Genomic DNA, 13,257 nt, shown 5'->3' on the forward strand with positions numbered 1-13,257 from the left:
GTGTTGGTCTAATTCATGTTACTGTAGTACTCTTGTCCAAGACTGACAGGCAAACAGTCTTTGTATCATTGCTGAGTATTGCTTAATAAAGCAATGACTGCGGGCTGTATAGTGTTACTCAAGTCAAAGAGTTACATCATTTGAAGAATTGTGTAATTATAATTTAAACTAAATTATAACCCATCACAGTTGACTTTTAACCAATAGTACTTGTGTAACCTTGTGTTTCTCTTTCTTTGTCCTTTATGCATATGCTGAACATCTTGAGTAACATGCTAGTGTATAACTTGGGGTTTTTACATACTGTCTGCTGCTGATTATACTTGGAGTGACTTGAGGTTAAAACCTTCATAAAGTCTGATCAAATCTTATCTGGTTCATGACATGCAGAGCAGTACACGTGACATGACTTTTTTCTGTTCTCAACACTTGTGTCTTCTCACACTCCTAGTGGTGGCTTACACTGCCTAAATACATATGTTCACAGGGAAACTGAACCGTTATATCTTATACAAAAGCCCACAAAGCCAAAAGCCACAAGTAGCAGCCTTTTAAAACCCAGAGCTCTCATCCTCCTCCTCCTCTTCCTCCTGCTATAGCTGCACTAAAACTGTTTATGCTTCAAACACAAACCTGCCCAAATCATTTTTACAGTGCAAAATGTGCACTCCTACTTTGCACTGTTGTATCAACAGCTTAGCTTTTAAACAAATGTTAAATGAATGGTTTCTTTTACTTTCTCATTCTGTTACAGAGCTTTTGTCTCAGCCCGGATGGCTGACGTGGAAACAGTAACACCACATGGAGTTGTGGGTTACTGTATTCTCCGGTGGCTCACATCTACACAGGATGTGCTGACAGAGCTGCTTGGAGGTTCTTTTGTGGTGAAGTGGATAGATTGTTTCCGTGCAGTGTGCGTGTGTGTGTCTGTGTGTGTATGAGCCGGTCTGTGCGCTGTAAACAAGATTTGCTTCAAACCATGGCCGACAGAGTGCTCCTGTGTGTATGACGGCTACACACAATTTTTTTTTTTCCACGGGTAATTGGGTATGGTGGGTTGTCATGGCAACTGTTGCGCTGTTGTTCACTATGATTCTTTTCCTTTTTCTTCTCAATAAAGAAGAAGCAGAATGCAAATTGGCTCCCTCTACCAGCCAAAACTAAATTAGATAAACATAACTGGAACTAGTTGCAAATGGGAGGAAAAAGTAGAAAGTTGTTTATGCTTCCAAACAGACAACTTCCACACAAATATAATGACAAAAGCCCACACAGGAACATCGAGCGTTTTTCTATTAATTCATGTGCCGTTGTTATGGAGGGAATTCTTGACAACCAAGTACAGAAATATTTTGAACAAGTACAAATTAGAACACAGTAGGCCAGTGCATTTCTATTTGTATTTTGATAGGCCTTTGGTTTATGAATATTTTATTTTCTAAAACTAAATTGTATGTATTCATCAAAAACGACCAGACTGAGCAGAAAGAGCAACATTCTTCTTCTTATGCCACATGAGCCTTCTTTTCTGCATGTTCACATGTTCTTCACACATGTGCCATCTGCATGTTTGACCTAACCTCATTTCACCTAAACATAACCTATCCATTATCTTTGATCTGTGCATGTGCAGCTCTGTCAGAAGTGTCAAGGTAAACTAACTGAAAAGTCAGAATGGAAGCAGATGAGTTTTTTCTTATCTTCCCACCGCTAAGTTCTGCAGTTTGCCTCTGTGCAACGCACCAGAATGTGGTCACACATACACACATAGACAAGCATTGCAAATTGGTTCGAAGACTATTTAGGTCTTTCATTTCTGATATGTCATTGTGTGTGATTGTGGAGCCGTGTATGCATGTGGTCACTGATGTGTGCAGAGAGCAGACGTGCTCTTCTTGTCTGGCTGACGTGGTTGTAAGCCACTATCGGCTGCTTGGCGGAGCTGTGAGTCAAAGCTACAAAACAAACAGCATTAACAAAAACAGTCGTCAATCACAATCATCAGTTGTATGTTGTGATGATGTTTTTAAGCAGTTGTTTTGACATTTACTGAGCAGCTGTGTTGACAAGTCAAAGTTCCACCAAAACACTGTAAGTATTCTAATAGAGGAATTATTGTCTTTGTAGTGGATTCAGAAACAGTTGGTTAGGGCTGCAACTGATTATTTTCTTATTTGATTAGTCATTTAGTCCCAAAAATGTCAAAAAAAACTGTAAAAAAAAAGAAAGAAAAAAAGCCTATTACAATTACCAAACATCAGTTTGACATATTCAGTTTGCCTGTCTGACCTTTGGACCAAAACCTAAAGAAACTTTGTTTAATATCATAGAAATCGAATTAAACTGGCACATACATATGTTTGTAATCTAGAAACAGTGTATGTTGCCATTTTTGCATAAAAAACAGTCTCAGCAGTTAATTACTGACACGGTGTCCATTAATTTTATTGACCAATTGTTGCTACTTTAGAATAAATAATTTTTGTTAAAATTCTAATACTTTAACAGCAAGAATGAGAGAAACAGACAGAGGAAGAAAGACAAGTCAGAGAGGTGTGGAGAAAATAGGCTACCCCTACACAATTGTATAACTGTGACCTATAATAGACCGCAACCAAGACAAAGAACAAAAGTGGGATGGAAACTGAGTGTATGTATGTGAGTGTATCTCTGTGAGCACTCACACGCACACACACACGTACACATCTGTGGGTGTGTAAAATGTGCATCGATGTGCAAGATGACACACTGTGTTTCGATGTGGAAAATAGAGCAGGGGAGGTGTGTGTGAATGTGCATGTGTGCACACATGAAGCATACACCTGCAAGGTTTAGATGTATTGGTTTCCGTTTTTTTTTTTGCAAACAGCGCTTCATTGAATGCATTGATAGCACATTGTTTTTGCTGGGCTGCTCGCCCACAAACCCGCAATGACAATCTCATGGCTAAATTGTCAGCATCAGTACATTAGAGGGATTATTCATCATATTGTTTTCTGATCAAGATGGATTACTCTTTATCAGGATTCAGGTTCAGAGATATGAAATCACGCCCATGCATTTGATGAGGCTGAAAGATTTTAGACTGAGATCTCTGTGCCTTATTGAATTTCTCAGGGGTGGATCAAATTACGTGCAGTAGGCTTTTGCCTTTTCATTTTGTCTGTTTGTGTTATTTGTCTTGTAAAAACAGAGTAGCATTCTCACAGCTTTTGGGCACCTTTTATATCTATTGAGGGGGCATAAAGCACAAACATCCCAAAAGCCAGTCTGCTCATTTGTTTTAAATTCCTGGGCAAAAAAAAATCCATACAGTTGCAATTCCCCTCTCTGCCTGTGGATTCCTTTCACTTATCCTTCTGAGCACATTTACTTGCTGCAGCATAGAGAAAGGAAAGCAAATTGAGCCTTAAATCTAAACATGTGACATCAGAAGACAAACTGGCAGTGGAGACAGGCGCTGGACCACCCACAAGCACTGTGGCTTCCCTCTAACTGAATGTGGACTGAATTAGATGCTGCCTCAAACCGTTAACCCAGAGCTTTTATTAACCACACTAGAACCAAATGCATCTGCGGCTTGTTTTGACTTTTTCTTTTGAGCGTGTGTTTTCAATATTGAGGAAGCTGCATTCAAATGTAAGTTGTTTTTTTGTGTTTGTTTGCTTTTGAGGGGTCTTGAAAATGGAGAGTGAATAACACATCATGTGTATTCAGATGCAGAATGTGTGAGATGCGAGGATGGAGTTGTGTGAGCCATTTTGAGACAGTTTTCACACAACTTATTACTAAGCATAAGAATAGGATAATCACTTTATTTGGCCAAGTATGTTACACACAAGGAAATTTTATTTGGTACAAAACTGAGGCAGCCATCTGGGGCGCCAACTCACACTGATGATTAGAGCCATTGGGGGCAACTTAGGGTTCACTGTCTTGCCCAAGGAAACTTCGACACGTGGACTGCAGGCACCATAATTCAACCTTCTGGTTGGCAGACGACTGCTCTACCCACTGAACCCCAGTCGCCAACATGTGTACTTTTGTGAGCCAGTGTTAGACAGAATGTTTCTAAACTATGTGTTAATGAAAAATGTCATGCTAACAGATATTTTGAAGGTGAGGTGGGTATGCTGTCTCTGCTTCAGTGTTTTAAGCAATCACACATACAACTGGGGCAGAGGTAAACCAAGGGGAAGCCATCTGGCCTACACACGAGCACCCAGACACTCTTCGGAGTCATTTTTGAAATCACATTTGTCTGTAATTATGTGCAGTACAAATGTTTATTTACAAACACGCACCACACATGTGGACAAATATTACTAAAATAAATAGAGACTCAAGAGTATGTATTCTTATTGGCAAGAGAGCGCACACACAAATGCACGCTCCACACAAACACATACTTACTAGCTGTAGTGGAAAATTACCAGGCTTTAATGGATGCCTCTGTAGTCATGGGAGCCATGGAGTTAGGGAGTCGACTATTTGTGGTGTCCTGCTGACCGGACCAAAGGAGAGCAGGCCAGAGCTGCGGTGAGGCTTGAAAGAGGAAAGGTGCGGGGTGTCACTGGGCTTGAGGCCAGAGACCTCCATTTACTCTCTGCACTGCCTCTCTGGTCTGCTGTAGAGCCACACAACAGATAGATGGTGAGGCCACACACACTTTGCTCAGGAGCTGCTCATCACCTCAGGTAACACAGGTGAAAGCCACAAAACCCCAAAGACCAAAAGAGGGAGGAGGAGCCGGAGGTTCCAAAATGTGGAAAGGTTTATTTTATGATAACGATGTCTCCCAGCACAGCAGTGTGAGAGTCTCTTGGATAATTTAATAATGAAGACTATAGGATTATGTTATAGTCCTCAGTACTTAATATTTGAAGTCAACCTGAAATCACATCAGTTGTCCCTTTTTGCAGTCAAAAATAATGACATGTTTTTAAAAACATTTGTTGATAGTTTTACAAGCGGGGTCAATAAATGCTGTTTGTGTTTGACTGACAGCAGCTGGTAGTGCTCTGATACCAGACTCTGGCAGAGAACTTTACAAAGTAAACAAACTTGTGCTGTAGCTCAAGTGTTTTGTTAGCAGTGGTACTGAAGAGTGAGGATCACACTAGCATCAAAACAGATTGAAGTGACGTTTCCAGTGCGGTGGCTTCCAGTGTGAGCGCATGCCAAGCCATACCGTATAAATAATGTGAAAAAAAAAATAAATATGTACTATCCCATACAGCTACAGTAGCAGATGCTTCAGCTATGTCCAGATGTCAACTTTAGTGTTTAGCTTGAACAGAGACAAACTTGATTAATCTGTAGCATCTGCACCGTCTTCATATACTTTTATTGCTGCTGACTAGCAGCATGAGCACCACCACCCCCTGCAGATACAATAATTACAGCGTGTACCTCCAAATAATTGTCCCAGCATTCAACACTGCATGATGAACTTGGTTTTGGAGACATGTCTTAAGTTATTCCACAAATGCAGGACATCATTCATTATTCAGCAGAATTTCTTCTCTCAGTATCCAACAGACAACATATTGTCACAGTTTGATTTGCTGCTCTTGGTGCTTCCCTCTGCAAACAACAAATGAACAGCAACAACAGTATCTGCGACAGCAGTATTGATTTTAATAGCTGTGGTCGCTGTGACAGTTGTGCTGCTTGGCCTGCTTTTATGAGCAGCCATAAAATAACAGTGAGGAGATGGCCTGGATGCTTTCCATGTATTACAAACAGAATTTATAAATTGCCCCATTACCCACCTTTCCACTGGTTACTCTTAGAACATTAGCAATTATTTTCACATGGGTCACACTCATAAAACCAATAATCTAGTGATTTAAAGCCTTGGTGGAGGAGCTGTGCCACAAGCTTTCTGAGGCAGGACGCTTTTGCCTTTTAGACATCGATTTGAGGCTGCTAATAGATGGGTCTGAGGGACAAATTGCCTCTGGATTTTTCTAAGCAGAGAGAATGAGGAAGACTGAGAGGGTTACATCAAGAAAGAGGAGTTGGCGGTTATTCCAGTACAAGTCATGGTGTATGGTTAGGTGAAGTAGCACAGTTGAAATGAAACGCATGTGTGACGGCTGTGTTGATCCAAGGTCAATGTTTTTGTGGTGCTGTGTGCATTTGAGTCTATTTGTGCTAAGTCTATGTTCCTCTTTGAATCATAATACAAAAACATTCATTTCTTAGGTCTGTCCTTGTCACTGTTTCCTTCTCACCACTTTCTGTTTTGAGTATGTTAGATGTACACTTATGTATGTGCTTTTTCTCCCAGTGTGCTCATGTAGGTCTGAAACGTTGAGATGGGCTGTGGCTTCCCCGTCAGTGTGCGCTTATGGAGATGGATGGCTGCAGGAGGTGATGGGAGGTGAGAAAGGCCTCTGCTGCTTGACAAAACTCCACCCACTCACCCATCATTCCCATTACTACTCCCCTGGGAGAGAAAGAAAATGAACGACAAAGCAAGAGGGAGGCAGAGAGATGAGAGAAAGAACAGATAAAGTGATTCCTGTCGCAGGATGAAAGTTATGGCGAGGGCTCAGTGCAAAGATGGTGTGTGGGAAATGGGCATGTTAATGAAAGAGAGGATGGGACAATGAAAGACTGATAAAGAAGGAAGAGAGGAGAAGAAGGCATGAATATCTCAGAGGAAGATGTTAAGAAGAGGAGGGAGTTTACATATGGAAATGGAGTTGTATATGCACATGGAGTATGAGTAAAAGTGTGGACGTAGGCATTGGTGAAAGATTCCTTCCTAAAATAAATATCAAATAAATAAATATCCTGCAGTTTAGTTTGTCTTCAAAAAAGTAGATAAGTATTATCAGCAAAGCTGGCTATAAGATAAATATGTCCTCTTTTAGCAGGTAAAGCACCCTCTTCCTGTTACACACCAAGCTGAGTGTTGCAACAGGCCGCTGGTGAGCGTCTGTTGCCGCTTGTCTTCCCAGTGTGTCCTGTACTAGTGGGAACCTGTCAGAGACTTATCGGCCAGTTTGGCATGCTGAATCGCCTGTGGGCCTTGTCAGCGCAAGAGCCCACTTTGATTTGCTGTTCAGGTTGGCGAATCAATGCAGAAGAGAGCGGCTCAGGAAAGCCCCTTCAGCCTGTCACTATAGTATCCATGATTTCACCAATTTTGTACAGCTTCTCCTTTTTTCGCCTCCACAAGCTTCTTTCTTCTTCCCTAACCCAAAGACCAAGGCCAGAGAATGCCAGTGTTATTTGCAGCTTATCAAATATATTTGCGATTAAAAGCAGCAATAAACAGCAGCTGTGCTAAATAAAAGGTGCTTTGTTTATGGCTTATACTTCCACAGTCTAGCTCTTCTTCTTTCCCTTTCTGAATGGTGAATACACATAGAGCCAAATGCTGGTAAGGAGAGAGATTTATCTCATGCAGGTGCAGAACGTATGTGCAAGTCGGCTGTTGGCTGTAGTCTGTGCAGTGTGTTCAAGTGTCACTTTTTCAACCTGACTGGCAAAGGTGATGTGAGGCGTTGCAGAGGTCAGCCTACAGTACATTACTACTAATTGTTTCACGTTGACTTGGTGTGTCTCTGTCCTTATGTTATTATTACTTATACTACTGGATTATTATGACTAACATAGTAACTTGTAAGCAGCATTTTAATGTTGCAGCTTGCTGTGGTAGAGCTAATTCAGTACCTTATTCTTTAATATACTGTTGTATAGTTTAATAAAGTAAATGTACTTGGTTACTTTCTGTCTGTGGAGGGAGCAAAGGAATAGAATGATAAAATGAGTGTGAGAATGAGAAGCAGTTGTGTGTGTGAGTGGAGGCTTGGAGAGATTTCTGGGACTTCCCTGATACTTGGGCAGCTACACACATGCACAAACACGCTCACCTCACATTTGGAGGTCATTCTGCCATTTGCATGCATTTTACATGTATGTATGTATATAATATACATGTATTTGTATATATTTCACAAGTGATCAATACTTCATGTCCTTACCTGGTGTTATCTAAGTCAACATTTGTTTCAAGAGGCCTGTTGGTTGAGGTCAGAAGTCTCCTGTATGTGTTCTTGTTTTTATATATAGAGAGACGTAGTCTGGTGATGCATCTTGATTGCTCCATGAATGGCAGTATAACCCAAAGCTGGCACTAACTCAAGCCTGAAGAGAGTTAAGTCTTTTTCTGGTCATCGAAAGACACAGGACTGTCTCCTGCTGGTGGTTATTTAAAGATAAGTCTTCTATTTTTGAAACCTGGGGTTTGCCTCAACATGGGTGAAATCTCTTAGTACTGGTGACTCAACAATCTTGAGACTTTCTTTTTTTAATACGCCTTTAAGCGTGGGGACTGTGCAAAAATCGTATACAGAGACATATGTTCACATTAAACACATAATATGAAGTCAGAGTGCATAAGAGAAAACGCATAAGCAACAGTTGTATGTACGCAAAAATGTCCACAGATACACATACACACAGTGTGGTCCAGTCCTTGGCTCCAGAGTCTGTAATGAGGCCTTAGTGAAGGTTTACCAAGAAGGCTGGAGCAGTCAGCCAAGTTGGCTTGCGGTCTCATTCAGACAACCACCTCATCTTTGCCAGCAACCCAAGCCTCAATGTTCAGTCACTGGGTGGGATGGTCAGGAGATCTAATCCGGCAAAGCGGAGGGCAGAGGTTTGAGGAGGCCTCCTCTAGATGTGGTTCGTCTGGGACACCAAGAGAGACCATCACTTATTCGGTGCCACAAAAGAGCAAAGGAGGGCTTTCCTGTTCTTCACCCTGGTCTCCAGGCATGCTGATGAGTGGAGCTCACCGCAGACAGACACTGCTCAAACCAAAATGCATGAAGAAAACCTTACAAATCCTGTGTTTACCCGGCACTTCCAGAACAACAAACACTCCAAGAATGTTTCAGAGAGAAGCTCAGACTATTAACAGATGTGGATTTCTCTCACTTTCCACTGGTATGCCACACATCTTTACAAATACACACACACACACAAACATACTCCACCACTGTGGCTTCCTTCATACACACCTACCACAATGACCTGGTGAAGCCTACACCATGCTGGAGCATATATTTACTCCACAACAATTTACCCTTGGGCTTTGACAGCTCATCGTTTATGCTACTGTGGCATTGCAAGGGCACCACTCCCTGTCTGTCTGTCCATCTGTCTGTCCTGCCTGGGAAGAGGCATGAATAGCAAAAAAGTGACTCAACAATGATGCTGGATCACAGCTGATGATAAGAGGGTTTTGAGGTCGTTGATTTTTTTTTTCTTTTTTGTATGATTATGTCTGGCATGGCTCATCCTGTTGGTTTAAAGATATATGTAGTCATCTCAAACCAATCAGGATGGTCATTCTGGTGCATCATGGTAATCAAAGCCTGGTGAATGTTTAGTCAAAGATCCTAAATGCACCACTGCTTGAATGGTCAGTTTAAGTTATTTATAAATGAACTGTGCTAAAACTAGCATTATACCAAGCCCAGCCTCACAGCAAAATGTCCACAGAGTAAAACCTAGTAGTGTCACAATAATGGCTGTGAAATTGTGACATGACAACATTTGTTGTATTGCAGGCAAGTGTCCTCCTTCGTGGTCTTCTTCTTGGTGTTTTATGGTGGTTGTCAAACAAGGAAATGGCACCCTACTGCCACCAACTGTGGACAGGGAAACTAACATGTAGTGTCCACTGAAGGCATACGATTTGGAACTTAATAATGTTAGAAACACTAGAATGTCTTTTAGGCCTTTTCCTAACTTTAACCATCTAGCTTGTGCGCCTAAGCTTACATAACCATGTAATGTAGTTTCTGTTCCTACATAACATAACATAACCGTACTTTCGGTTTCAGTTTTTGATCCAGAAAAACCATTGCAGTGCAACAATTTTTAAGGTGTTATTTATTGTGAGACTAGTATGATTGGCATTGCAAACCAACGTAGCTATTATACTGTACATTTTGCTGTGGGACTGCGTTATTACTCCCATTTATACCCCTGTATTCTTTTAAAAATGTTCTGTATCTGTTAGTTTGTCTTCCATTTCATTTTCTGTTAACATCCTATGTTTTGTGTTGCAATCAAAGAAAGGGAGAAAAGCCATCTGGATTGATTCGATGTCACTCAGTGGTATTCAGCTATCAACAAGTAATGCCTGAGAATTATTTCCTTCTCTTTTCCTTGATTCCTTTGTGAACCATAGTTTTAAAATTATCACCTGCACTGCTGGATTGTGTATTGATGTAACAACAGCGCTGAACATGTCTGGATGTCTTATTGAAGTAATTAGCCTGTCTTAACCTTTAATCCCACTAAATTCCCCTGACTCTCACCAAATGAGACACCCCTGGCCTGCTCAAAATTACGCCTGTCACGTGGAAAATGGTAACCAAGCCAATTTCCTCCTGTGAATCGCTTTGTCTTTCTTTTCACTGTGATATTTTCTTGCCCTCTTTTCATTCTCTCACTTCTAAAGCCAATAGCTGAAATGGCATGAAAGGCTGCTGCTTTTGTTTGACTATAATTGCACATTTCATAATGACACTAAGCAGACAGAGTAACAGATAAAGAGAGAGGGATAAGAGGGAGGGCTAGAGAGAGGGTCATTGTGTCCCCAGAGTACCATATGTCTCCAGTTTAATTGATGACAACTTGGTCCTGTCAACATTTCAAGGGGGTGAGATAGCATGGGTTCACTTGTATTGGAATGACGTTAAAGTATAGAGTAAGGTAGGTTTTGTTCATATTTCTGCAGCTGTGGGGCAGGATTGTTTTATTGCACATAGCAATCTTCAGGAGTCTAATTTAAAGATGCCTGTTTTCCATAGTAAACAAAGCATTTACAGCCTGTGTGGTAGCATCCAACAGGTTTGCAGTATTGACGTGGAGATGTTTTAATCAAGCAGCAGGTACCAGTCTTTTATATGGTCAGGAGACAGTGTAGAGTCAACAATGACAGCAAGTGCTCTCAGCTATGAATTAAATAGGGAAGGGAAAAAAATTTGAAATCTCATTTGACTGCATGTTGCTTAATACTTTCTCTGGGCTCTGGCAAGCCAAACCCAATGTTAAGTGGCTTTCTGAGTTTATCCAACGAGGTCAGAGAGAAAATAAAAACATCACGCAAGAGCTACAATTACAGCTCTTGAACATGACAAGCGTCTGTTTTTGTGCCTTTGACTGAGGGCCCACTTTTAATGGTTGGTTCTGGCTGCAAGATAAACAAACAGTCATAGGGTTAGCATAACCTCTGTCTACAAGTGCTACAACTAGCCTCAGCCAGCGAGACAGCCATAGAAGCTAAACTCTGCCGCAGCTCTAGGCAGCAACAGCAGAAGCAACAGTGGTTTTGGCGGCAGGGAAAATTACAGCATAGAGCAAAGCTGTGGTCTGTATGCAGCATACTCACACACAGCTTGCTTTTTTTTTCACTCTCACCTGTGGTTTGTATGCAGCATACTCACACACAGCTTGCTCTCACACATGCTCAGACTCACTCAGCTACTTTCTGAGTGTCTGACAAGGCTGTTCAGGGTAGACACGTAGATGCACGTACACGCATGCAGTCACTTGGGTGGGCCTCTCCCACAGGTGTCTCCAAGGCGAGGCCAGCAATCAGCATCGCCTCTGGCCAACCTACCAACCAACTGACCTCATCAAGAGACCAGTAATCTCTTAAATTATTGGTTCCAAATCCTGTGGGAGAATCTAAGCTAATGGGATCTCATTATGAGAAGCATAAAATAAATCCCATCTGGTGATATTTACATGTTGCATCATTCTGTATTCTCATCCAGTCAGGCCTGAGGGGCTAATCAGAGATCAGTTCAACTAGATTTCCTTTTACTGACACCCTGTTTGGAACAATGATATAAACCATGATGAATGCTGATTATAGGGTTACAGTAGTTGTGTTGTAATAGCACATGGCCTGTGATCATGTTATGAATAATAGACTGCTGCACCCAGTGGTTACAGCCTGCTGCACAGTAACTGTGATAACATTGTGTATTCTGTTGTGATAGTGATAGGCTTAACTGTGTCAGTTACAAATATTTTTCCAACATTTTACCTGGAAGTCATCTTCAATAAGCTTTCAAAGTTCATCTGTTTCTTGAAAACCAGACAAGTTTACTGTACCTCACACTTGATTAAATATTACATTTGTGGGATACTTTATTATTATTCACAAAATTAAATTTAGTAACATTTTTACAAGTGTTACTATATTTAGTGTTGTGCTTAGCTGTAGTTTTTCTCTTATGGTAGTCATGATAAACAGTTGTGTCTGATAATTAAAGCTTAAGATATCAGATATAATATAAATTGATCTTGTTAATGCCTCTCAAGCTCTGCTTTGACTGTTGAGCCGAGAGTTGCATTGATGTTAGCTGACATTATAATTTCACTAACTGACAGGACAAGCCACTTGCTGAGCTCTGGAAATCAGGATAATATATAGTTATACTTAAAAGTTAAGCAAGGCTCTGTAAAGACAGTTTTTTTTTTACAGTAATGACGGATCTTGGAAATGTCAAATATTTATGATTTGCAACCTTTTTGACTGTCTCCCTCATTGAGTCATTTCAATATTTAGGTACGTAGCTAACTAGTTAAATTAGCTGAGCTGTCTGCAACAACAGAACACAATTGGTATGCAAGGCTGTACAAGTCAATGAAATTATTAATTGTTGATAAATGCTGCTGTTCCCTAGAAGAAAACTGGATTTTAATCACTGTTTGGAACTATTTTAAACAAAGTGAGTCACATGACCTGCTGCTATTTTTGGGTCATACTTGTAATGGTGCACTATGCTTTTTTCTGTATATACCCATATAAATTTGATTTTACATCACTAGAAAATAACATGCTTAGATAGCAGTGCTATACCAGACTTGGAGTACGTCTATTTAGACTTCAGGTTTATGTGTGTGAGGGTAGTGCAAACAGCTAAGCCAGGGTGTACTGAGGAGACACTACAGTTTGAGCTCTTCCTCTTCTGAGCCTCATTGACTTTGAATGTGTAAACAAACTTGTCTTTGAACATGTTCTCTAGTTCTGTTTACTGTGTTCACACCTGCTGCCGAGTTCCTGTAGCAGATGCATCCATACTTTAGGGTCACCATGCACACCCCCTGCACAGTGTTGTTCACATACAGCTACATATTCACAAGCATACTGCACAGACACACAAAGACATCACTCCCAATCCAACAATGTATTCGCACATGATTATTCTG

This window comes from Monopterus albus, unplaced genomic scaffold, assembly GCF_001952655.1.
Source record: "Monopterus albus unplaced genomic scaffold, M_albus_1.0 scaffold72.1, whole genome shotgun sequence".
NCBI classification, from domain to species: Eukaryota; Metazoa; Chordata; class Actinopteri; order Synbranchiformes; family Synbranchidae; genus Monopterus; species Monopterus albus.